We start from the raw sequence: 24070 nt of genomic DNA on the forward strand, positions 1-24070 counted from the left end.
AAGTATCAGATTAATGTTTCAGATAAGGAGAAAGTATATTCATTAACTCTCAGAGCTAGTTTATTGAAACAGGAGCTTCCAGTGAAGCATGCAAGTATGGTTTCATTTTGATCTGCTGATTTTTCTTTCTTCACGTTATTGAACAGTGAATGTTTAATGATGATCTATATAATATACAGTCACACTATAAATGAAAAAAAATCTTGTTAGTGAATATTTTACGCATTATTTGCATATTCCATTTATTATTTTTTAATCTAGCTGCATATATGACTCGTAGCATGCACATGCATCACTTTTGTTTACTTACAAACCAAATATACTGTATATTATGTTGGAAATAAATTTATATGGGAAGAATTTGTTTAGCTGTATAACAATTGCAGTTTCTGTTGTTTACAACTTTATAGAATTCATATTTCTTATAATTTCCCAGCAGAATTATGGTATGTTATGAGAAGTGCATTAATCTCATAAATACCTCTTTTTTGTTCCATAGTAAAATTTTCAGAATTTGTCATTTTACTTGGACTCATACCTTTTAATATATATTTTTTTTAATTTCCAAGTAGAAAATCTACCGTGTACCTCACCTATGAGTCAATGAGTCTTGGGCTCACGCAGCAGTTTCTAAATAAAATAAAATAAAATAAAATAAAATAAATCTTCAAGCTTTGAAAGACAATAAAATATGAGTATATTAGCTGCTGTTGTATAAAGCATTACTTACTATCTTGTGATTAAAAAATACAGAAATGAGCACTTTCCCCATTTCCTGATTTCCCTGCCATGCTACAGCTACAGTTTTTGAGAAGGGAAACAGGGTTGCTCTAGTTCTTCTGGGGACTTAGTGAAGAGACAGAATACAAAGAGGAAAGCAAAATATCAACAGGGTTTCTAGAGGATGGGGCTGTAGAGGTAGGAACCTATATATCCATACTGCGATACTTAGGTGCTGCTGTGGGTAAAATACAGGAGGCCAACAGTCTGGCCTGTGAAGTCTTTTCATCGCTAGAAATCTTGCTGGTAATTACTGAATGTGACTCCCTTGAAGGCAGAGCTGGTTTATATCTGATTAACTGTGTCCTCAGAGATTGTTTTCTATTCTTTCCTTCAAGAAACAAAAACTCGTATGATGTCCCAAGGTAGCCCTGAATTCCTTGTGCAGTCAAATGCACTCTGTAGCCCATTCAGGTCAAATGAAACTGGGCAGAAAAAAAGTAACGCAAAACTAGTACGAACCTCTGTAAAAATTAAATGACATTTTGTTTTCTTTGAAAGCATGCTGTTTCAAACAGATTTGCACTTAGTGCCTTTTTATGATCAGACTTAACTCAGGTGGACACAGTTTCCATCATTCTTCCTATGACTAGCACATATAATGGAAAAGACTTAATATTAGAAGTTTTTTATTTAAAAGTTTATTTAAAGTCAACAAAGCTTCTTGCACAGCCAATGGTGAAAAATTCTTTGAAGTTTAAAAAAAGGAAACCCTTCAAAATGTCAAGTTTACCATCTGGCAAGAAAGTTGAGAGAATACACACAGGGAATAGATGCTTTCCTATAAAGCCACACGAGGCCTAGAAGGATAGCTGTTTATAATACCAGGTTTCTTATGAGCGGCAGCAATCTGTAGTGTAATGAGGGACAGTGATTCAGAAACAGAAGGTTGAAACTGTGGACTAACTGCATTTTGAGTACCCTGTATCATTAGCAAAAGTAAATTTCAAGTTAAATATACACTACATCTACAATATAATAACAGAAAAAGATTTTTTTTTTTTTTTTTGTCATAACTTCAAATATATATATATTATAATTGTTTTATTCAAGTGAATGTACTCAAAAAAAATATGGGGCAAGGTGCCATGAAACAGAAGGAAATGTGTCAGCTACTGTGCTGAAGTCAATGGCCAATTTTGATGTTTTTATACTTCTTAACCTGTGCCAAAGCAATAGGACAAACCACACCCTGTGATGCACCATCCACTGGGAGGGCACCATGGTAGGGTCACACAGTGGCAAGAAATTCCTCATGGACTGGACTCCCCCTTAGCAGGGACGCAGAAATATGTTTGATGCTTGTGAACCCCTTCATTCTTGGAATGTCTGCCTGCAGTTTGACTGAAGCAACCAAAATCCAGTGTCCCCAGAATATGACACATAAAAAAGGGTGAAGACAGTAGAAGTCCCATTAGTCTTTAACAGCTTCATGAATTCCCCTCCTACCAGCTGTCTGCCTGGCTAGGAGACACTGCTCTGCTTACAGCACCTTGCTCTGGGCTGTGTGAGCACAGGGAAATACTGAAAATACATGGTTGTTGTTACTTATAATCAAAAGGGAGATCAGTTCAATAAACATGGCAGTACTTTAAAATATCAGAAAGGGAGACTTTTATTATAACTTTTATTATAACATAAACAAAAAGGCATTGGGCAATGTTTACAGAAACATTTATGACTTACAGCTTCTGCTCCCTCTTGATTTGTCATGGGGTCTTGGACCAGCACTTTGTAACTTGGACCCGTATCTTGACACAACAGTTTTGTTTCATTTTCTTTTAGTAGGGTATCAAGTCAAGGCACAAACCACAGTAAGAGCAGAATGCTAATTCCTTTTTGCTCAAGAAAGGGAATAATTAAAGCACCAAGAAATGTTTGTCACTTGCTTATTGACCAATCCCATATTTTTATGCTTCTCAAAACCCCACTGGGGACTAAATGCTCAACAGTTGCACCAATGTTTCCTGCCCAGTATACTTAAAGCCATTCTAGCAAAACAAAGTAGATGTTGCTATAAATCAGCCTCCAATATAATGAAAAGGCAAGGAACAGAGCACATCGTCCCCCACGTCCTTCACTTGGACTGTGCAAACCCGAGCTGTCCCTTGGTGGCACGAAGGCCCTGCTTCAGAGTCAGAAGGTTTTAGCAACACAGTTCTGACACTTTCTTTTATGAATAAAACATATTAAGAACAGTTTTGTAAAACTAAGTAAGGTAGAGTGTAATATATTAAGGCATATAATAAATAAAAGCCAGAAACTTTATTAGGGAAGAATATTTGTTTATTTTTCTCCATGAAATCAGCTGTATGCAGTCTTCTTAATTATTTTACTTATCTCTGAAGAAACTTTCCTTGGTGCAACACTGAAGCTACTTAAAGATGTATGTACCTCTTGAATATATGCTTAAATTTAAATCCACAGCATTAACAACAAACAAATAATTGCCAAATAGCTAAATGTGTTCCGTCTGTATGTTTAATAGATTATAAATATTGAATGAACCTGGTCAAAATTCAAGGAAATGCTTGGGCAGTAGTGGAAGTCTATCACTGAAGGCATGAACTAAAAATTAATTAAGTTTGAGGCATCTCTGAAAAGGGATGCTGTTCTGCACTGAGGCTGGGCTTGGTATCTGTAACAAACACTGCAGAATTAGGAATTACGATTGTAAGTAAAGTCCCATGCATAGTCAATAGCAATATGTCATTAAATATTGCACAGTGGGTTTGGTGCAGCTGTGAAGTGTATTAAGGCTTTTGCAACGCGTTGTAAAATGCACCAAAAAAAAAAAAAAGAAAAAAAAAAAGAATCTTCACACGCACCGATAATTCCTATCATTTCATTCAAACAAAATCTCCTCATTGCTAATGGAAAAATTGATGATGACCCAGGATATGGTAACTGTGATAAAACATCTCCCACTTGAAAAGATGGGAATTACATTAAGAGTAATCCAGGAATTCTAGAAAAGAAAGAAATCTCCTTCTCTTCCTTCCTTCCTTCCTTCCTTCCTTCCTTCCTTCCTTCCTTCCTTCCTTCCTTCCTTCCTTCCTTCCTTCCTTCCTTTTTTTCCTTCCTTTTTTCTTTTTTTTTTCTTTTTTTCTTTTTTTTTTGTTTTCTTTTATAGTTATTTTGCTTACAATTTTAAAGATAATTCCATAAGTCATTGCCATTTCTGCCAAATACCTACAAATAATCTATTCGGTGTAAAATAAATACATTAATTGTTTCACATGACAGCCAGTTAAGCAGTATAATACTCCCTTATTTAATTTAGTGTATAATACTTGTGTTAAGTACCTAGCTGTGTGTGGTGCCTTCTACCCAAGACCTCCCTGCTATTTACAAACTTTAACGTATCATATTTTTGCAGAGGCCATGTGAACCGAGGAAATAGCAAATATTTATTCAACACCAGGAAGAGTAGCACAGAAATCTTTTTTTCCACTTACAGCTGTGAAAATGCTAGCAAATGTTTTTTGGAAGCTCTTTGGCACCTGTGACTGCTCAGGAAGCAGAGCAGGGTGCAGTCACTGCCCTGTGGTACACAGCTTTGGCTCCATCCCTTTCCCAAAATTTAACATGTGTCTTTTTCTGGTATAGTTGAGTAAGTCCCATGAACAGCCAAGTACACAAGGCAGGCCGTTGATGTTTCAGTTCCAAAACACGATTTTAAAATGCTGTATTTTTTTTTTTTCTGATGGATGGGCACTGTGGCTCTTCCATGATTCATGATGCCTAAACATGCTGATGCATACGCTTCTCCTGTTACTATGTTCAGCATGTTGAAAAAGTGTGATGTTTTATCTGACAGCTCTTGTACATAAAATGCTGTTTGAGGGTGATAATGAGACTATCACATGGGAGCTGATGCTCTGCTTCAGCCATTGACCCGTCCTGGGAGCCTCTCACCTCTCCTTCTGGTTTTCTGACGTAAAATATTTCCTTTTTGGAAAATACTTCAGTGACTTTATAGATTTGTGCTCTGCTAGATTATACCTTTCAAAGAAAACAATGGGCAGTGTGTGGAGAAAGAACACAGCATAAGTACGCACCCCCTCACAGCTTAGTGCTCTCATCACCGTTTCTGTTCTACAGATGATTAACAAAGAAAAGTGAAATGTCTGAATGGAAATACAGTCATCAGCTTCACTCCAGTCACTGGAAGAAGCCCACAAGTTCATTCAAATGTCTTCCCTTGCATAACTCCTCTATTGCTGAAATAACGGCATTGTTCCTGGGGTGGTTAAAGATAATATTTGTCTTATAGTACAACTTCATCGCCATCCAAATTGCTTTGAAGCTGCACATGCCCACTGCCCCACCCACTCCTGCTCTATATTTTAGGTCTTTTCACAAATTTCTTGTTAACCTTCAAAACAGAATGCCTCACACACTCGTTTTGTAAAACCGAGTCCTTATTGTCTAGGGTGCTGGAGTCATTTTGGTTGTATGCAATAACTCAGAGGAAGTTTGCAAACACTTTCTTTGGGGGGTTGGACCCAACGATCTCTTGAGGTCCCTTCCAACCCCTGCAATTCTGCGATTTTGTGACTCTTCTCATTTTTTTTCTTCATCTGTAATGGTGTGATTGCTTTCATCCTCAATTTCTGTCCCACATTCTCGCAATTCTGTATCTGTTTTGATCCAGTCATATGGACTTACATCATCTCTTTTAATCATTCCTCTCCCATTTGCTCTATACTAGCTTTCTTCTGATTGCTTTTTCTACTTTTTATTTGTTATTCATTTCTCTCTTCTGTATTCTTCCTGTATCCCCTTTCCCTCCTTTCAGGCTAACAAATGTAGACTGTATTCACAGACTCTTGTGTTTCTTTTTTGTTTTGTTTTTAAGAATAACATCCAAAGTCAGAACACAGCTATTACTTATGCCTGATGTCAGTTATTCACCGCTTGTCACTTCGAATGCGTGCGTCCCCGCAGAGCCTCCGCTGACACTCTGGTCCAGAGTATAACATCTCTACCACCACATTTCAAAAAATAACAAAATCTTTTCATGTCTGAGCTGTCAAAAGAAGCTCTCAGATTAGGCAGCACAGAAAGGGACACAGCCACCACCCACCTGCACTATATAAGTGTGGGCCATGTAACTTCCAGCAGCAGGAGCTGGTAACAATGGGGGTGGCGAGCCCCCTCTGAGCACCTCCTATGTGGTAGCTTGGGTGGATATTTTCTAATCTGTCCCTGCCAGGGCATTTGTTGCACTCCTGAAAGCAGGGCTGGGGTGGAAGCAGTGCCTGGAAAGCAGCTGGAGGTCTACCAAAAGCACGCTGTGGGTGAGTATGTGGGCAGGAGGCATGGCACACTTGAGGTTAGACAATTAATAAGGCCACCTTGTACGGAGCTGCTCCTGGTGGAGAATCCAAGCAAGAAGCAAAAAGCAAGCTATGGAAGGTGAGATAGTTTCATGTTCTGCAAAACCATTTTAAATAAGCTCTCTCTGACTGTCTAACTGCAGAGGGACATCACCACGACTTGCCCAGCATCCTGGCACCATCTGGGTCACAGGGAGAGCGTGGAGCCTTACTGCCAGCTCTGGGCCAGTGGGGAAGTCAAACCTCTCATGCAGCCTAAAACCATTGGTTTTCTGGCCCCCTCTTCCTGTAGACTGGAAAAAAAAAAAGAAAAGAGGTGGTTCAGAGCACAAATTCTGACAGGTGAGTTCTTGAGAAAGGGGCACCTGTTCCTTCAGATAGTCTGTTAATGAAATGAAAATAAACAAGCAAACAAAAAACTGTACATAGCTATAAAAGCAATATGAGGTTTCATGTGTCTGACTTCACGCAGCCTTTGACTGAGATTTTGTCTCGTTACGTTAGTGTGTTACTTTGATTGCAAGCACTTTGGCCTGTCCTCATAAAATTGTTCAAATTTAATAGATACCGTGAGATAAACATTATGAATAATTTATCTTTATTTTGACATAACATAGTTGCTTAAATAATAAATAATTCGTTTCTACATATAAGTCACTTCACACTCATGTTTTAATAGCCCTTCCCTTTCATTCACCATTCCTGAGATCCTTGTAAAGCTGGCCTTCTTTTCTGAGAAAATTAAGTAAATGTATCTTTAGAAAGGACTATAGCATGTTTTTAATTTTTATTATTTTTATTTTTTTCCAGAAAAGCAAACACTGCTGTCTGGATCAATGCTTTTCCAATCCAAACTATTTTTAATTGTTGAGCACACAAGGTGTGCTGCTCTGTTCTAGTTCCCATGCTGTTTCTGAGCTAATGCTGCATTTCAAGATATGAAATAAAAATAGATCTGCTTTAGCAATGGTGAGAACCTCACAGCTTCTGGCTTTATTCACAACTTGGCGTCTGCACTGTAACCTGGTCACACTTGACAATATTGACCAACCTCTGCTCATCTTGAGCACTGAAGCTCCTGGTAATTAAAGGAGAAAGCCACGAAACAGGCGATAAATGACTTCCAAGGCACCTCTCCCATGGTGTTTATTACATTCTATAGGAACTGCTGGATCTTTCTCTCCTCCTTTCTGATCCAGGCCTCCCTTGGTACCATCACTCCCCAGGCTGCCTTGATTATCTGAAGAAAAGAGACGCCTGCCCTTGTGTTCAAGAGCTGTGCAACAACCAGAGAGCTGCACTGGGACATGAGCAACGCAAGCAGGGTGGTGGCTTTGCTATGGGCAGATTTTTCTTTGCAGTTTAGTGTCATCACATTTTATATCTGTTATTGATTCTGTTATTATGTGCTGTTCCCTAATGCAATCATTACTCTGCTCCTGCATTCCTCTGGTAGGATAACGAGAAATGTGATGCTATGTGGTTTCAGTCCTTATAATGAGAACAAGGCAGCTCTCCTCACATACAGAATTTGTAATTACAAAGGACTATCCTCTGTTACTGGCAACTAATTAGAACTCTCTGCTGAAATGACATTTCTTTATTACAAATCATTAACAGAAAATGTCAAAATTAGCATGATAGATGTTTTTATATGAAAAATAGGCCCACTTTTGTAAGTGAAATCAACAAAATTATAGTACTTTGTAACATAACTATTTTAAATATCAGTATAAGTACTTTAAATATCAGTATTTTAAGATATGTTACCATTATTAAAGAGATAGACATGATTTTTTGCCATAGAAAAGTCATAAAAAGGGAATTCTTACTTTTAAAAATGTCAGTGATGATCAATTTTGTTCTCTGCACTTTATGCAGATTAATTAAAATTAAAAAGAAAAACAAACAACCACACACACAAAACCATGCCAAAGGGGCTGGGGATGACTGAAATCACAATATGAGGCTCATAGCTCACTGTATATTTCCAGAGAAAAGGGCACACATTAACTAATTTGCTCTCCTCCTCTGCAAAGAAGCAATATTGTTATCTATCACACACAGTTAAATTGAGACAAAGAATTGAGGTGAATTCCTGCAGGCCAGCCAGTAAGAAAGATGCTGGCACTGGGATGAGGAGGCAAGGCTGTGAACTTCACAGCAGGGCTGACTGGCAAGATATCACATACGCTTCTCACTGGTTTTAACTGAGGACGAGCACAGTGAAGTACCCGTCGCTAGTGCAAAAATGTTTTGCAATGGCAGGTACACACACAGAAAGCAAACTGATGTTCAGAGGTGTAGCTAAAAGTTTCTTACTTCCTGTAACAGGTTAAGGACATAAACATGTTGTATAAGGCCATGTGATTCTTGTTTAATGGAGTAATCAAAGCAAACACTCTCGGAGTGCATTTACATGCTAGGTTTGAATGTTTGTAAACTAGATAATGAGCAGGTTTCTCGTGTGAATACAGGCAGAGGCCTGTATTCACATTGGTGAATTCAAGCCACAGTTCCCAAGGTGCCTGTTCCTTGACAACACTGAGGTGCTGGTAAGATATGAAAGGGTTATGTGGGTAACATTCCTCTGCCAGCATTTTAAATACGCCACAAGACACATAACCAATGGATATAATTTGCAAATGTGTATGGAGAATCGGTCCTGACAGTTTTGTTTACAAAGGCAGGCAGCTATTTGCTGAGAACAGATATGACATGCTATTCATCTTGCTACTGCTAAGCCAAAGGGATTGCATCTATGATAACGAACTGTTAGATTTGATTGTTAGAATGCTTATGCAATGTTAGTAATAAAGGGTGTTTAAAACCCTATCTCATTTGTTCTTGGGCAATCGTATGGTATTTCTTATAATAATTTTCCCGGGGCACTTAAAAGGACAAGCCTAATTAAAGAACTGATAGCTGTCTGGCTCAGCTTTAATGGATCTGCGTTTCCAAAGCATGCGCATGCAGGGAAAAGGAGCAGCTGCGCCTTTATTTCCCTGCTTGCATGGGCTGAGACAATACGTTGAGTGACGTAGTCATGTCCTCACACCTTTCAGTTCCTCCATTTTGGCTGGGGTTACTTCCACGCACCTCCTGATACCAGATATTAAACACAAGTGTAACAGCCTTGGATGTGATGCCCAAGGTGAGAGTGGAGAAAATTAGGAACAAAACTGATCCTTGTGTGGATCTTAAATACAGTCACGTTCAAAGTGACAGGGAGAATGCAGTGAGAGAAAAGAAAACAGTAGGTCCTCCTGTGTAGTCCTGAGAGTTTCAGGGAGCTAAGGGCTTTCTGGCTCACTTCTCATTTGACCATGATGGCATTTGAGCACCAAAAAATGGTTGAGCGTGACTCATGCCTCTCTTTTGCCATTATGTCCCATTTCAAACAATACCAAGAGAGCATTTTTCCCAGCACACCTAAATACTTACAGCATTTGTAGCCCCACTGACATGTTGCTCGTGGAGTATACATATCTTCTACTATTACTAGTTTTATGAGTAACTAGTAGTACTAGTTCAAAAACTACTTCCCAGTGCTCAAATATAGGACTTCAGGGTCTTGCACCACCTTGTTAGCACCAGCAGTTCGATGTATTGTGGGTTAGGGATAGAGAGCTGTCTTTTTTCTGAAGTACCAGTCAGTGGGATGTGCTAAACTTACAGCTCAGGGATGCTCAAGCTTGGGCTGGCTGATTCAGCTGTGATGGTTCAAGCTGTGATTTTCTCCAGCCGCCTCGCCCCCAGCTCTCCAGGTGTGGCTGCGGCAGATGGATGGGCTGAGCAGGCAGACCAGGACAAGGATCAGAGACCGCGTACACATCTTACTCATGGATTTAACCCAGAATATACTAACATACATGCTGTTGGTGCAGCTGTTTTAGGCTGCTGCTGGTTTCAGTTCACGCCTCCTGGTCTGTGGACTGGTGGGACTCAGAGCCAATGCATCCTACAGGCGTAGGGGGCAGAGGGGCAGGGAGGAGAGCTTTGTTAAGCAGTACTTGAGCAGCTGGGGCTAATTCAACATGAGTGCCACAGTAATCCAGGCAGCAGTCTGAATTTTGAAATGCATTTTGATCATTATGCATGCATTTACACAAGCAGAACAGATCCCAAACCCAAACATCCTGCAGCCAGGCCCAGAGAGCTAACAAGAGAGAATGGAGCTTCTTTATCCTCGGTTGTCCTTACACACAGCCGCGGGTGACTGCTTCCTCCCTCTGCTTGCTGCTTTGTGAACGGCACATACAATGCCAAAATACAGCTGAAATTCCCTTTGAACACAAGCAGGCCTCGGGTTCAGAAGCAGCAGTGACACGCAGACTTGCTGCTGATGGTGGGTTCAGGGAGTGTGAACAAAAGCAACGCATCGTTTACGGTGGACAGAGCTCGTCTGCACCGGTGAGCTGTGCTGCACTACAGCACGACCTTGAGAACCTGTGTTAATTAACACAAGTTTATTTTAAGCAGGGTCAGCTGTTTCTGAGTAAACCTACTGATCAGAGTGACAAAGTCTTTATTCTTGGTCTTGTAAAAGAGTATGGGCTTAGGAAGGCAGTTATGATCAGCAGCTGGATTTTTAAAATTCTGTATCTGAAAACCTTTTGAAGGTTGTGAAGTACTTTAATGGACCGACAAGATTAATTCATTTCATAATTATCTGTTCAGAGGTAAGTGTAAAGAAGAAATAAGACTGGAACCGGGCAGTTTTACGCTCATCTCCAAAGGTTCCCAGCTTAGTTCTAGAAAACAATTTTTCTTATGCATGTTTTATTTTTCTCCTTTTAAGCAGTCTTACTAAATCAGATGAGCTTAATCAGGTACGTGCATGTTCATAGAATTAGTTTCTTGCCTCAGATACTACTTGTAAATCAGGGGCTAGAGCATCTCAAAACACAAAGCTCTGAGTGCAAGGATAATAATTTAAGGTGCCCTCAAACATCATCCTGGGGCCAGAGTGCTGGTTTCATTAAAAGGATTTGCAATGCGGTGAAGTCCATGGGTGTTCATGTCTATGGCTCAGGTCTACGGCTTGCCTTGCAGCTGGGGGATCTCCAGCCACTGACTGCTTTAGTGGGTTAGTCATCTGTCTACAGGGACAGAGGCTTGGCTGTCACCGATCTTGATGGTGAGAATGAATATTTTAATAGCTTTATTAAAATTAAAGGGTGAGACATTAATTGTATTATTCCATGCTTCTTCCCAGAGGCAGCAGCTGCACAGTGTGGCATAATTTAATAAAGCTATCCATCATGTGATGCATGGGTGTGAAAAAGTTACCACTCGGTAGTGTAAGAAAACAACACCATTGCTTTTGTTTCATCAGGGAGGGCGCACACAACAGAAGTAATCTTTAACGAATGTTTGTGTATTGGCCTGTGTATGTACTGTGGTAGGCCTCTGTTTTGACCAAGAATCTTCTGACTGGAATACGTCACCTGATTTTTCATGTAGAACGGGGCGAGCTGCATTTACCTATTCCTCCGCCAGTGCAGCCACCCCGTCTGAAGAGTGAAGGACGAGATGCACATCCTGTGAAAGCTGCTCACACGAGGAGGGGTGCCTGCATGCTGAGCATGTGACAGATGCGTGTCCCGTTGCATGGCAGGGACTCCCTTCAGCACAGCCTGCGGGGCCGGTGGTTGGCTCCTATCCCCAGCAAGTAACACAGCAAGCAGGTCTTGGCAGCACCAGGGATATATGATGTAGCTTATGCCTCCAGCACATTGGCTTTGTTTAAGATTGCCTGATTGCTTGGGCAGGCTTTTCCACGTTTATTAAATTGTATTGTATTTTCACGCTTTTTCTTTTTTTTTTTTTTCCCCTCAATGTTCAGGAGGATATCAGTCCTGCTTCTTTATATTTATATACACACATATATATGTGTGTGTATATATATATATATGTGCATCACATTCCTTTCCTTCCCCACACACCTATGCCTTGCAACAGACACCTCACAGATAATTTTGGGGTGAGAGCTGATCATAGCCTGTTGTCTGAAGAGTCCATGGAGTGTCCAAGTGACTTCAGTTGGTGCTGAACAACGTGAACTGGCTTGGCACCAAAAGCCTTGTCCTATCCTGACCCTTGCACCACCAGGAGCAGAGGCTACTGTTCTCCAGGCAAGCACTGAGGACTCCCAGGTGCCATCTTGTGCTAATGGGGCTCCTAATGAGCATCAGGGGAAAGAGCTTTAAAAGGAAGGCTGCCAAGAATCCTCCTGGTCTTAAAAACCTGGGATAGTCTAGTTTTGTTTCATCATCAGTCTCTTAAAAGTTTACTTTGTAGATGGTCCCGTAGGTTGAACTGCTTCTGTCCAGACGATGGAAGCCTCTAAGTGCCCTTTGGAGAAGGCCTCATGCAAGAGTTTGTCTCTTTTAAGGGGGAAGTGAAGAAGGGAAGGTCCTCCCCTTTTTACCACTTTAACTGGTGTGATGGGACAGCGTGTAGCTGGAGTACTTGAGTATCTGAAAAGCTTAAATCAGGGGTGGGAGAGCCTGTAGTGAGTTTAAGGAACAAGTGATGGAGCACCGTGAAAAGATGTATTTAAGATGTATTTTCACAAGGTACCTCAATGCTCAGCAGGCAACTGGATCGTACATCAATAGGCAAATAAGTGTTTGGAAGAAAACCTGTGCACACAGACAACGGGATAAAGGTGACACCCGAAATCATCTTATAGCTGTTGGTGGCTGCCGAGGGAACAATACCAAGAATCTTGCCTTCACAAAAAGAGGGGAGGGGGGGAACCACAATTTAGGAAGGGAGCCCCCAGCCTGCTGCTCGGGCACAACCAGGCTGCGTGCGGGCTGCCTTCAGGGCAGGCAGGGTGCCGAGCACCCCTCGGCCCAGGTGAGCGGGGTCTGTCGGGGCGTTCCTCCCGTCTCCCTGCCTCTTTCAGCCGAACAAAGGCGGTGGCGGGGCCGCTCGGTGCCGTGAGGGCGGCCCGGCACAGCCCGGCCCGGCCCCGCGCTGGGAGGAAGCGGCGGGCGGGCGGGTGCCAGCCACCCGGCTCCCCCGCCCCCCGTCTCCTCCCCTCCGCTGCCGATCCTCCTCCTCCTCCTCCTCCTCCTTCTGCTGCTGGCGGCGGCGGCGGCTTCCTCGGCCCCGGCTCCCCGCTCTTCCCCGCGGCTTCGCCTCGCTCCTCGCCGGGAGGCTCCGCGAGGACGGTAAGGGCTGTGCCGTGCCGAGCCGTGCCGTGCTGTGCTGTGCTGTACCGGGCTCTGCCGTGCTATCGGCGGGGCCCGGGGCTCGGGGCTGGACCCGGCGCCTCCCCCCTTCTTTCTTCCCCGCTCTGGACCCCCCGCGGGCGGCGGGGAGCGGGCGGGGGGCTCGCCGTGCCCGGCGGCGGAGCGGAGCCGGCTCCGTGCCCCCACCTCGGGGCCGGGCTCTGCCGAAATGCCTCGCTCGTGGCATGGCCCGGGAGGGACGGGCTGGGGGAAAAGGGCTGCCCTGACCCAGAGGAGGCTTCGGAGGGGAGAGAGGAGGCTGCTCCGAAAGGTGTAGTGGCCATTCCTCCTCCTCCTCCCTCCCGGACACAGCGCTGCGCCTCTCACAGCGAGGGAAGGCGCTGGAGCTATCGGGGTCCCGGGGTCCTGTGTGTACGGCACCTTCAGGGCAGGGAAGGTGAAAACTTCCCAAAACCCAGCATTGGCAACTCAACGCCTCCCGGGCAGTGTTGTCGTTGGTTTACTTAACCCCGAGTTGCTGTAGTGTGCGTGCTGCTCCTTGCCTGTATGTGAAATCTGCAGCTCCAGCGCCCAGATATTTGAGGATGAAGCGTGTCCTTTGTGCTTGAAATGACACGGCTATTGTGCTTTTAAGCAGGAAGACGGCTTTTATCTCTGCCACGGGCCTTCTATCGCTCGCCTGTAAATGCCTGTGCTGTCTTTTAAATCTGCCGCTGGTTCGGTGGGTGGCTTTGCAGGGGTCACTTCAGTTCAGCCTCGCTCTCCTCCAAAATGCCCGTATTGATTTAATGTGGTGCTGGGTCCGAATTGGCTCTTACAGCTCATTTTGCATCCATATTTATGTGCCATAAGGACCATGCTTTATAAAGCAGCTCGTTCTTGGTCCTGCCCATAAAGCCTGCTGGTTGTTCTTGGTGTGTGGTGGGTGTACAGCGTGCCTTGTGTCTAGTGTGAAGTGTCCTACTTACTTAAAAATGTTTAGAGCTCTAAAAGGGTCAGTGTAATCCATGCCACCCATGCACGCAACTGACCTAGAATTAACGAAACAAAACACTTCTAAGCACTTCTGGAGTAGAAAGCGTTGCATTATTCGCTGGTGGGGGACTAACACAGAGAGCTGCTTTTCGGGAGCCGTGCTCCTCTGTCCCATGGGTGGGCAAGTACCCTGCTTCTGCAAAGCCTTGCCTTGAGCTGGTGGGATGGTGGTGAGAGCAGCATCAATGTGAATCTGCTCTCTGAGGAGATGTGGCTTTGGGTGGTGGTGGGTGTAGAGACCACCAGTGGACCTTTGGGGCCAGCAGGTTGTCCTTGCCATGGCCTGGTTTGGGGCTGGGAGAGCTGGCAGAGCTGTGTGCCCTCACACAGACCCATTTTATATGGGTCAGCAATCAGTCTTGATGGTTAATAGGTCATGCCACAATACTGAATTTCCCATCTGTACCAGGTATATCAGGAATGTGCTTTTTAGCATGTTTTATTGCCTTGATAGAACTGATGGTCCATGCCAGCAAGCTTGATACATCAGAGGAAAAGTCTGAGCTGCCCTCATGCCAGGGCATCCCTGTTGATTATGAGAAAACTGTATCACAAGTTAAAGCCAAGAGAGAAGTGGTGTTTTTCCACCAAAGACTATTTGCTGTCACTTTACCAGAGCAGTTTTCTTTCCATGTCCTGCTGTAGCACGTGGCCAGCAGCGCCCTCTTTCCCAGCTCCTGGTGGACTGGTGGTGCATCTGAGCTGAGTGACCTCGGGTTGTAGCTGGAGGTGCTCGGTCAGGCGCAGTCTTGTATGAGGTTGTTTTCAACTAAAAGTTCATGTTATGCTCCAAAATCTGAATGGGTGACATTCATTTAATGAATAAAACGTGGCCTGGCAAGTGTGTTTTGGTTGCTCAGAGGCACAGGACCTATTTGAGATATGGTGGGCAGTGTACAAAAGGAAGATTTCTGTGCAGAGTGCTTTTGCAAGTAGGTTTCCAAGCGGTGACATGCAGTGGATATTGGTAGATTGAAGTATCATCAGGTGGATTTTGACCATTAATTGTAGTGGAATGCACAGTAAACTAAGGCTCATATTTGCAGCCTGCCCAGAGCTGGACACTGTATCTTTGAACTCTGGTTCTGGAATGTCTCCGTGGCTGACACTGGATCTTGCTTCCCAGTGCTAGATTACGGCTCTGTTCTGCAGGACCTAAGGCGTATGTGTTAACTAGCCACAAGTTAATCATTTTAAATTAAACTGAAGGATAAATATATGTCAGCTGTAAACTGGCTTTATTTCAAGGAGGTTCTATTTCAGAAGGGCAAGTTCGGAGAAGTTAGAGGAACTGGTTTGTGAAGTCCACTGGACTACAGGAGTTTCAGGTTTCTTTTTTTATTATTAAAAAAAAAAAAAAGGTGCTTGGACTGTCTTAAATGAAAGGTACATCTACTTAGAAGCTGCATTTTGAGCAGGATGAAAAGTTTGCCAAGAGGGGCTGCAGACCTTGCTGCAATACTAAGTACATTGGGAAGGATACCACAAGTTACCAGAAAGCCTGTATAAAATGAAGTGGAGGATTGACCATCAGAGAGCAGAAACTACAGGGATAGACTATGAATTGCCAAAAACAAGAGCACAAAGAAATTTAAGATGAACAGGGGAGAAGACAAAAAGAGGAAACAAGAAGTTGGTTGTGATATTGTGAGGACCAGGCTGTAGCTGAAGTGGCTTTGACATCTTCAAAATTACCCAGTTTTGACCAGTTTTCTATAGGGAAGAGTATTTGAACATAGGAGAAAAACAGGGTGACATACAGAAGTAACAAAAGTAGATTTTGTACTAGCTTCCAGATTTAATATTTTCAAGCTAAGGAAGCAAAGAGTCTCTCTGCTTTAGGACTCTGGCACTCTGTTCCAACTCCTTCAGAGCCAGGCTAAAAAAAAAAAGTTGTTTGTCTATCAAGTTGGGTGTAGTGGTGGTGATAGCAATATAGCAAAACAATTATACTTGTATTTGCTTTAAAAGGAGAAGAGAATGAAATCCATTCACACTCTTTGCTCTAGTCTTAATGATATTCAAGGATTTAGAACAAATTTGGAATAGAAAAAAGCAATTAAATATACAAAGATAAGTGGAAAACAGGATAAAATGCATCATGGATTTGCCACAATTAGGTCATGGAAGACTAAAGTTGTATTATTGCTGGATAAATACTGGATGTCTTAGACAAAAGGAGTAGAAGATTTCGGTTCAACATGAGCACTATGGTGCTACAGTGAAAATGACTGAATTGGAAATGTGGGAATGGCTAAAGAATGGTAAGCAGCCCAAAGGAGAAAAATTGTGACTTTGGCTGCATGGTTAGAGGAGTTACTGCTCTGGGGAGGTGTTGCTGGAGAGCTGCTCCTTTTCCTTCATCTGGGGTAAGAGAACTGTGCTAGGGGTGATTGCTGATGAGGTGAAGTTAGGAAGCCCAGTCAGCACTGAGAAAAGTTGGATTGTTGCACAGGAGGAATTGGATGTCTGTGATGACTGAAGCAATATGAATGACAGGATGTTAAATAGCTCTAAAAGACAAATTATCTGCTGAGTGATTATTAACAACATATCTGCTGTCAGTTGGCAGTCATCCCTGAAAGGAGGCCTGGAGGAAAAGGCCCAAATGCTGTAGTCAAGCAGGGATGGACTCTGATGCTGGACACGAAGTGAAAGAAAATGCGATCCTCACTGAGATCTCTTCAATGAAGATAGGGAAGTTATGCAAGGCGCTGGAGAGATTTCATGTCAAATATTGTATGCTGTTCTGATCACTTCTGTTCAGAAAAGATAAAATCCTGGTGGAATGTTTACAGGGGCGTCCAGGCTAAAAGGATGATGTGGCATGAATAGTTTGGAGTTAGACAGGAGGCTAGAACTTCAGCTGTGCTGGCTTGTGTAGCTTAGTAAGGGCAGAGAGGGAAGATAGCATCTGCTTATAAATTCCCTGGGGCAAATTCTTAGAGAACTGGAAAGGTCATAAACTGAAGTTCATCTGTAGTTTTGGATTAAAAGCTGGTCCTACAAGAGGATGACTTGTTGAATGAATGTTAGAGTACACGTTCACTGAAAACCAGAATGAGTTTCCCAACTATTGGATTTGGGATGCCTGCCCAGCTTCCCTTCTGTTAAGTCCTAGTTTGTGTTCAACTTTGCATGTGGTTGCTGAAGAGCTACGCAGCTCAGGTAACTGAAGTTGCCATAACTTTGGTGCTTCAGTCCTCACCGCTAATCAACACAAATAGAAGACACTTCCATGAAGGAGGCACGATGAGCAGAAATGCTTATTTTTGGGGAGTAGGTATAGTCCATTCACTTGATGGTGAATGGAATCGCTAGCAGGTAAAACTCGTGGTTTAGCAACCTGGTCTAGTGGAAGGGGTTGGAATTAGGTGGGCTTTAAGGTCCCTTCCAACCCAAGCCATTCTATGCTCCAGTGAGCACGGGGATGGAGACATTGCCTGGGAGGGGGCTCGGGCAGATCCTGGTGCAGTGGGTGATGTGGCTCCCAGCCAGGAGGACGTGTGCTCATCTATGGCTTTACTTCATGGGGTAGTACCTGACCCAGGCCTGGTGCTGAGCTATGCAAAGACCAGCGTGACCTAACCACCAGGAGCATGTTGAGGTATGAGATGTGCCAGCTCAGATACCTCATGCATGCTTTCTGTAGTCTAAACTCAGCTGAGGGCTTGTCTGGTACAAACTGAAAAGCTCTGTACCTCACAGAAAGCTTAATGAGCTTAATGAGTGTGTGATTTGAAGGCCCCACTGTGTTGGCTTTGATCTCTACCAGAGCATTAGGGTCTGCCCATTTATAAGCTCTCCTATGGCTGGGCTTTGTATGCACAGTCAAACTTCTGGAAGCTTCAAGAGGACTCTTCAAAAAGGAAGACGAATGTCATTTGTGCGGATGTGCCTTTAGAAGAATCATTTAAAAAAAAGTAAGATGCTTTGAGAGTGTTTCTACATCAAAGCAAGATCAGTGTCTTGATACTGCTTTGTGTCTGTTTGTTTTGAATTTATAAAGTAGGTGTCTAACTTCCTTTAGAAATATCCATCTGCAAGCTCCTTCCTAGCCTAGTCTACCTAAAATTTCATAGTTCAGGTTTTTAATGTTTGTTTTAGATGCACATGTTTTTTCCTTTTTTTTTTTTTTTCCCCTCTCCTCAAGAGGAGTTGTGTAATGAGTTCAATGTGTTGGCGTCCCCCATAGGAAATAAACGTGAAAAGATTGTGTTGAGCCATCAAAAGAATAATTTAACAATCCCAGGGAAAGTTGAATTTATTGTCTCGGTAGCTTTTAGCATGTATTATTAGGCTATTCGTTTATTGTGATCTTTTTTTTTCATCTGCTCTTGTTGCTCTTTTATGCGAGTGTTGGGTGTATCATTAAAAAAGATGAGACTAGGGCTACGCTTTGCATTTGTGTAGTGTCTTTCATCGACAGTCTTCGTGTTCCAGATGCTAATGGATGAGGTGGATATATTATGATTTCTGATTTATAAAGGAGAGTGTAACTTGAACAGTCTCTAGAAGTTCAGAGAGCAGAGCACGCATCTCCTGATGCTTTGTTGGGCTCCTGAAACAACAAAATCACTCCAATAACTTCCTGTAACAATTTGAGGTCTTGGAAAAGTCTGCATTAAGAAACGGGAGGAAATGTTTGATGACTTTATTGGACAGGGAAGATAATGGCCGCATCCAGTATTGTCTGCAGCTCAAGCAAGTGGAAAGAAATACCCTTATTGATGTTGTTAATGGGTCAAGGAACTGAGTGGTCATGGCAAGCATGGTCAGGCTGGGAAGCAGTGAAATGGACTGGAGCAAGGAGGAAGTGGTTTAAAGAGATGGTGAAGGTGCACAAGCTGGAGAACACTGGAGAGAATGTGATTGACAAAATGAGAATTATGGAAAGACTGAATGAACAAACTGGGTGAATAGGGAAATGGTGGACAAATGCTTTTCTCACACGTGAACTCTGTATGCACAGTGACTCGTGTTCGAATTAAATTGGAAAGCTCATGTTTTATTCATCGCTGTGATGTAACTGGGATATCCATTAGCTGGTTGGGGTTGCACTATTCAGGAGAACGTATCTGAATGAAGACGGTACTGCAGGGGAGAGAACAAAGCAGAACCTTACAGCAAACTGTAAGAGGTCTTTTTAGGCGTGAGCATCTGCAGATTACGTGGCGCTTTGCATAGTTCAGAAACAAAGCAAAGGAAAAGAGAAGAATTGTGGGAAGAAGAAAGGGGAAAGAAGTTTTTCTGCAGCCTCCCAGCACTCACTGGCCTCTTGCTTCCCCATTTCCACATGGTGTGTGTGTGCATGCAAACAAGGGCTGAAAAAGTGTCCTTTCCTTTTGAAAGGATGATTGGTAGCAGTGTTGTCTTTGTCCAGTACCTCTACACGCTATAACTACCCAGAGAACCCAGACCTTTGGAGTTGTGATGACCTTTGTATGTTGTTGTCTTTTTCTGTTTGACAACTTAATCAGGGCACGTTACCCTTTGGGAGGTCAGTGGGCCACTGGAAATGAAACTGTTCCTCGTGTGTTTGTGCATGCTGGGATATATGCATGTATGTGCAGCTTCAATGAGGTTGTGGGAAAATAATTTAGGGAATGGTTGGGTGAGCACTCTGAGATGATAACATGCATTTTAAATGTGCGTGTGTATACGTATAGTAATGTTTCTGTGGTTTGTTTGGCAGACTGTTATTTCTCCTGTCCACCCCCAGTGTTTTTTGACCTGCTTCTTTCTTAATTAAGAACATCTTGTCACTTCCCATGCAGGCACATACTTCTATGAGGCTTTGTTTAGATAAATCAGTCGTGTTTGTATGAGTAGTTAAATCATGATAGATTTCACTTGTGTGTTGTGTTTAATTGCAAGATTCTTATTATCTGAGTTGTTTTGCCTTTCTGAGCTCGTAATATTGCCGAAGTATATTGCTGCTGAGTTTTCCCAGTGAGTTACTTCTAGATGCTGAATGATAATTGCAGTGAGTGACATTCCTGAGTGAGTTGAAATGGTAGGCAGAGTGAATGGGAATTTATGGCTTGCTTTCGCTCCAGTTGTACAGATGTCATTTTTGCACTGAAGATCATTTGCGGCTGTGGGAGTTTTCTACGTAATAGGACTTTATACAATGTTTAGTGACTTGATGATAAATCTAATTCATTCCATTAACTAATGTCTACTAGTGAGAAACTAGAGCCCCATTTTGGTAACACCAGGCATTTCTGCAGCGTGTTTGTGTAGGTGCTTGGGGAGCACTTGCAGATAGGAAGGTTTCTTGCAAGAACACAACACAAGCTTTGCTGAAGGCTTTCTGATGCTTTCATTAATTCTTCCTTTACTGTTACTGTTGTCCCCTTTTGTACAATGTTTGCTGTGCAAGTACAGGGGATTACTCCCATTATAGTATTGGGTCGTAATTGCATAAATGAAATTACATATATTAGGTTAAGCTTTCGTAGTTGTAGCTGAACTGAGTCTCCAAAATCTTTGTGTGTTTAAAGTCACACATTTCAGCCTTTTTTTTTTTTTTTTTTTCTCTCCCTTTCTTCCTGTTTGGTAGACTGTGAGGGAAAGAAGAAACTGGCTCTAATGAAGCAGAGCGTATAGGAATGCACAATGTAAGCACGCAGATTTGGCGAGAAAATGTTTTCCTCTGATCTTTGCTATAATGGTTTCAGGTATTCGCTTGTGATTGTCATAAACAAAATGTGTATTTTTAGAAACCAATGTTAACTTGATTTTTTCTTTTTCTGATGAGCTCCTTATTACAGCAAGCTTGTGCTATCAAAAAGTTTCTATTTTAGGAATGTGATCTGTGTTTTTTTCTGTTTAATTGAAAGATGATCAGTGTCACTTCTCTCTTCCTTCCCTCTCCATCCCCCTTAAAACAAAACAAAACTTGCAGTCCTTAAACAAAAGTGTCTTTGTTTTTACATTTGTTTTATGAAATCACTTAAATCCTTTGGGAAAATCTTTCCTCTCACAGGAAGAGGGGGGGGGAAAAAACCTCCTAAAGCCAAAAACAGCAAGCCTGCTACCAGACATCACAATGTTTTGCTATCTGAATAGTAGCAGATTGCATAGAGGAAGTGATTTCTCATCTTAATGAATTAAAAAGTGCAATTGCAGAAATGCACACAAAGAGACATATGGATTTCACTCAGCAAGTGTAAAATCAGGAGCACTCGGGGCAAAAATTTGCTGTGTACCTTTCTTGGAGCTTCTTAGGCCCCTCACTGGTGGGGAGGGGACTTTAGAAGTGGCATTTCAAAGAACTCCGCAAAATGGAAAATCAAATGCTCTCTTTTGGCCTTTCTGATTTATTTATTTGGAACCTGCTACCACCTAAAAACCTCATGGTTCAACATTTTTGGGCTGTTCTGGTGCTGTGGCTGGGCTTGTGAAGCCAGCCATCCTAATTTTCACAAGACAGCTGTTAACAGTAGCCAGGTGTGTGAATTACCCTTTACTGATCTAGGAACCTGGCAACTGACAGGAACCATTAGCAGGTAAGAGAATGAACCATGGGCACCAAGAAGTATATGAAATATTGCCCTGGTAACTTGCCTGGATAGGCTTTATTCAGAACATACACTAAAGAGCAGGAATGCTCAGAGAGAACAAGATTATTGCAGCGTATTTTCCCCTAAATGTGATAAAAATGCAAAATTGCGTCAGTGGCCTACTATCCTCAATCACCTGTGTTGTTATAGGGGCTGGAGGGATCAAGGATGAAGGAAAATTGTCCAAGTAGAATGTGAAAAAATAAGGAGGTCTCACTTAAGGCCTGGAGGTAATGGCTTATGTCCTGTTGAGTAGGAAGAAGTCAGACATTGCGCTAAAACCATGGCATAGGGCTGACCTAAAGGACACTTTTGTAAGTGTTGTATGGAGAACAGGGTGTACCTTACCTAGCATCTCCTCACATCTCAGGCAGTTCTTGGGCTTTGCTTGAAACTTCCTCAGTATGCACCCTGCATTGCCTCTGTCTGTGCTGTGACCCCAAATTAAGTGGATGCTTACAGCGTGTACTAGGATTAAACGTATTCACAAACCGTGTACTCCTGTAACTTTGATTCTGCACGCTCCTGAAACAGCTGTGTCATTGCAATAGGCTTGTCCGTAGCAGGATGTTGAAGACACATTACTTCCCAGGCTTGTTTTTACATCCTGACCCCTCAGGTACACTTGCTTATCTTTCTGGTGTCCAGAAAGGGAACTGTGAGGCCACAGTGCCTTCTGAAGTAGCATCCGTACTGCTTGTGGTGTATGTGGAGATAGCTATATGGCCATTCATCTTATATTTCACTCGTTTCTAAGTGCTCTTCATGAAGGCTAGACCGGAGAATTAGAGGCTTTGGGGGCATGGAAGCTGAATCTACTCATGCTTTGCTGGCTAAGCAGCAGTGATGTTTTCATTACATGGCCCAAAATACAAGAGGCAAAATGCATGAGGAGAGGCCCTGTCCCCCAGCGACACTGAGTTCAATAAGAGATAAAATTTCTCCCTCTAAGCTTTCATTACCTGAGAACTGCAGTGAAGGTATCAAATGGTGCTGTTCAGATTGGTGGACTGGACTAATTTGTTTTCCATATTATTTCTGCATCGCTGTTACTGAAAAGATTTTTTTTATAAGGCACACAGCCCCTTCTTGAAATCAGATCCTCATGCTCCACCTCCTGCGTGCACTTCACTGCATCATGTATCGTACTAACCAAATGCTGCTAACTGCAGTAGGCTTAGTTTATATCTTAGTTGAATATCACAATAGTATTACGTGTTTTGGTCAGAGGGAATCGGTGGAGGACCTGTCCACCCCATGGACCCACACTCCCTCTCCTGATGCCGTGTGTTCCCATTTTGTTGCAGGAGCATTTTCCTCAACCTTTTCCTTTGCGTAGGTGTTGGAGACGGAACGGTCCAAGACTGATATCCAAAATGCCCGGGGGCATTTGCAGCTGGTAATCCTGCAGTGGAATCGCAGCGCCCACTGCTGTGGTCCAAGTGGGACAGGAAGGCAAGGAGGTGGTTTGCTTGTTGACATGAACTCTGTTTTGTATCAGTTGTCTGGTGTTTACTACTGCCCTTCACGTGACTGAGGTTTATAAATACACCATTATATTAATTTCAGAGGTATTTAGCAAACACAGTAACTGCAGAATAAGCTTGCCGTGCTTATCTGGAGGAGCGCTGGTGTTACGGCTGTTGTGATACAGATACTCTCTAGATGCAAAGCGAGCTGCTGTGAGGTTCCCGTCTTTCTGCTGCCTCTTTCCCATGCCTCAAACTTCCACTAATTTAAAGTGGAATTTCTAATGAGAAACAAAACCTGTTCCTTAATCAGTGTGACTTGGTTTCACAGAGTGCTTCGTTTGGCTTGGTGCGAATTGCGAATGCTGCCTAATATTTGAAGATAAAGCTTGCTCTTTTCAGCATTGAAACAGCCTGAACAGTGCTACCATCTCAGTGAAGCCTTCCTTCATTGAAATGTAATTTGGTACTATAATATCCTGAACTGGAAGAAGTAATAAAATAGTTCTGCCCTTTGTTGTTAATAGTTCTTTTTACGTGACATTTCTGGAGTTAGAACAGTCGGTTTAGCACTGTTTCCTTAATGCCTTTCTCTTGTTAGGCAATATATAGAGCACTTCTAAAATCCATTTTAAGCGTTACTGTAATAACTGATACATTGGAGTATAGAA

At 42.7% G+C, this 24070-nt stretch overlaps 1 protein-coding gene across 4 annotated transcripts in view; it reads left to right on the forward strand.

Moving 5' to 3' along the window:
* Positions 1-13224: 13224 nt before the first annotated feature.
* Positions 13225-24070, forward strand: part of FAM110B (family with sequence similarity 110 member B) — a 114782-nt gene continuing 103936 nt past the window's right edge. For 3 of the 4 annotated variants that reach the window (XR_014316939.1, XM_082753624.1, XM_082753623.1), the window contains exon 1: positions 13227-13306. The gene's annotated coding sequence lies outside the window, so the exon portion shown is untranslated. Of the gene's footprint in view, positions 13307-24070 lie in introns of all 4 variants that reach the window. The other variant, XM_082753628.1, reaches the window with a different exon arrangement.

This window comes from Aythya marila (genome assembly GCF_965140915.1).
Source record: "Aythya marila genome assembly, chromosome: 2".
NCBI lineage: Eukaryota > Metazoa > Chordata > Aves > Anseriformes > Anatidae > Aythya > Aythya marila.